We start from the raw sequence: 3,814 nt of genomic DNA, 5'->3' as shown, positions 1-3,814 counted from the left end.
ACCCTTGATCTCTTCCATTTGGTTAGCTTAAAGGGAATGATATATTCATGCCCCCTCCTTGTTCCCTGAACAGCCTTTGATAGTGTATTTTTTACCACTCTTTTACACAACCAGGGGGTGGCTTAGGGTAGAGAAAATGAATTCTTCTTTTTTTTTCTTTGCAAATGAAACTGTTACTAGCACTCCCTTTCTTGCTAATTCACCCCCTTTTTTCTTGCCTAACTAGGGAAATGATGTTGACACATCCATGCTTAATTTTTAAACAAACTCGACTTGTCTTTTCTTCATGTTATCCTCTTGCAGGGCACCTTGGGAATGGTGTGACCATTGACGATTTTTTTAAACACCGAGACGAGAAACAAGATGGGCTAGCGAAAATGCTATTTGGAGCTTAGTGGTACAAATGGGAGAGTGTTAATACCAAAACTCACGGGTATTTTGTAACTCTTTCAATTTTTTGTGAAAATGAGATAGAGGATCAGGGCAATTGAACGGAGGATGCCAATGGGGTTCAGAGATCACCCAGGCTTTCAAACGATTTCCAAAATATATGGAAATGGGCATTTTTTGGGTATTCGGGTTTGATTTTTCAAAAATTTTGAGATTCGGTTCCAGGATTTTATTCGACTTCAAGGCTTTATTCGATTTTGAGGGGTTTAGGGTCCGGTCAAAATGGGGTGTCTACAAATGTATATATAGCCCACAAGGAAATATGACCGTTTGGGGGTAAAACTGTAAAATACAGAGTTGAAAAAGTCAACCTGCGCAAGTCCCAATGGATCTATTTCCATGTCGCGGCGGTCGACCGAGGCATGGCGGTCGCCCACCCTTATCGGGCTCTTAGTTTGAATTTCAAATTTCATACCGACGCAATCGACCGGCCCTAGGGCTGTCGCCCGGCGAGGGCTACCTGTTTGAAATTAATTTTCGGCTCAAAAACACTATCGCGATCGACCGGACCTATGGCGGTCGACCTCCAAGCCCAACTTAGATGTTTTCTGGATTTCTAGAAAACATATCCGCGGTTGCGCGGCTTACCTCGGTCGACTGGCCAGATAAATTTCGAGATGCCTTATAATTCCATATAGCATCTCGCGGTTGCCCGGGATAGCCCGGTCGACCGGCCCTAAGTAAAATTTCATTTTTAACTTTAAATTCCAGGAGCTTCGGGCTTTGGTCTTGGGCTTAAGTTCTAGATTTTCATACACATATTTGAGTGTGTGTATGGTTTTCAAAGATGTTAAAACTTAGGTATGAAAACTATTTTGAAAACCTTTTGAAGTTGCATTTAAACATAAAATCAAGAGGACTCCAAATACATTCAAAAAATAAGAACCTTGAGTCTTCTTGGAATGTCTTTGCTCTTTACACTTCCTTGGACTTCTTTAGCTTGAATGAACATCTTGAACTTTATCTTGGCTCTTGTGACTTGTCCTCCAATCTTCAATGCAAGTCGAGGTACATGAGGAGTCACCATGGCATGTTCAACCCCAAGCTCCTTCTTGACACTTGTTGGGGAACTTGTGGGATGTTCATGTTGAGCTGCTTGACTTGATCATCTCCAAATGGTGATGACTCCAATGTAGGTGCAAGCTCTTTGTTCCTTCGTCTCTTGATCCACAAGCCATGTGTTGTGAAGAGTTGTGTAATGGCGATTATGACATAAAATTCCTGTATACAACACAACACCTCAAAGCAACACATTAGTTCATAAAAGCTAATCAATTTTGTTTGCTAGCATCAAAACAAGAAGGTAAGGTGAATGATTAACCCATGGGAACCCTTGGGCTTATATTCTCCCCCTTTTTTATGATGGCAAACAAATTGATTAGGGAGGAAGGAGATGTTAACCAAATAGATGAGTATGCATGATATGATGTACACAATAGAGCATAGCTTCCCCTCACTATATGCACAAATATAATTAATGACTACAAACCATATGGTGCATATACGATTGGACTACCTAATCAATTCCTAAAATTCTCCCCCTTTTGGTAACAGCAAAAAGGTAGGGATTTACAAGTGAAAAAACAAGTGGGGTGTCAAGATGAATAATCGCTTGTCTAAGCTATCTGCCTTGTATATGATACATAATTTAAGCTCTAATAATGCTTTTCAAAGAGAAAACAAAAGGAAAATGCATGATAAGCCCTTTTTTTAATTTTTGATCGAATGATTCACAAGTTAAGCATAAGAATAGGGGCAATAGACCTTGTGAGCACATCACAATGATGTATAAAAGCATGAAGATATAACCATTTGGCTCTCCCTCTATGAATTTGGCATCGGCCCTAGGTGAAACCTATGTTGTAGGGCATGACATGGCAGAATAATTTGAATACTTGGGCTTCATTTGCAACTTTTTGAAGCAGATAAGTATCTACCTGAGCAAGGATATGCTCAGATCTATAACTTAACCTTTCAAGTTCACAAGTTGCATTATGTAGGGGTTTTCTTGTCATAGGGCATACAAGCCTCTTCCTGAGCATGAACATGCTCAAAACTATAAAATAATTTGAGTTTAAGCTATTTGGCCCTAGATAGTAATACATTTGCAAGTGAAAGCTCCCCCTGACTATGTACATCAAATCTAAATGTAAAAGTTCTAAGCACATAGGCCCCGTAATTTGAATCACTTTAACCATTCCACATTTGCTCCTATTCAAGAGATATTCACAATTTTAACATGAATGGATGATTATTAGACATATGGTTATAAAGTTAAGGCAAGTATAGTCTAATAACCACAAGGATACAAAATAGTGAAAATCAACAAAATACACATCCATGGCAACCAAAAGATCATGTGTGTGTGTGTGTGTGTATATATATATATATATATATATATATATATATATATATGGGAAACAAGAAACTCCATATATGTGAACCAATAGATGGAAAAGACACACCCTCTTCACATCCTGTCAACATGTCAGAGATATACACATGATGGGTGTGAGAAACAAGAACTCATCACCACTACAAAGGATAAAATCGCTCCAGCGGGGACTTTTTAGAGTCACACGTCATTGAAATCACCCGTTAGTCATCAACAAATACATGAATTTGAAGTTCTAGAGTTTTAATAATCAATTTCTACTATGATCCCATGGATTTGTGGGCCTTACTAAAATATCTAAGTAATACTGTGCATTTGTGGGTCCTACTAAGTGTAAGGCCAAAAAGTAGTCATTGCACTTTGGATATGGCCCAACCAAATCCTGAGTTTGATGCCATCAATTCTGCAATCGGTTTGTATATTCTCATCCAGACTCTAAGCTTGCTCCTAACATGATCATGCGTTTTGTTACTGTGGGACCCGATCCCGCGAGAGGGGCGAAGCGACCTGCCTCCCTCTCTCTTGGTCTCTCGTACCCACGCGAATGGCGTGTGCTTTTTATTATTGATTTTAATTACCCAACCAAGCAGGCAACAACCAAGCCATAGGGTGTAAACAAACGTGCAACCCAGTACCCATAAGGGCAGGGTTAAACCGCCGAGCCTAGCAAGGTGTGATTTAATTCATCTTTTCCGTGAACTTGGGATCACTAAGGCAATCCGAATTCCACGCAAAAGAGAGTGACATAGTCGCCACTTAGATGAGCGATCTAGGATCCATAATTGACCAGAAATCTAGACTCGTTACCTGGTTACGAGAATGGAAGGTATGGGGAGTTACCACCACATGCATCATTCTTGCCCGATAATCGGTCTTCAATTTCAAAAGTTAACTCTTTTGAATTTCTTTCAAATGGCTCATTTAACTCTATATTAATATGCGAACTACGTGACATGCATCCTAAGATCT

Source organism: Tasmannia lanceolata, unplaced genomic scaffold (genome assembly GCF_043159265.1).
Source record: "Tasmannia lanceolata isolate RefF3 unplaced genomic scaffold, GAP_Taslan_0.1 ptg000021l, whole genome shotgun sequence".
In the NCBI taxonomy this organism is placed as follows: Eukaryota; Viridiplantae; Streptophyta; class Magnoliopsida; order Canellales; family Winteraceae; genus Tasmannia; species Tasmannia lanceolata.
This window is presented reverse-complemented; position numbering follows the sequence as displayed.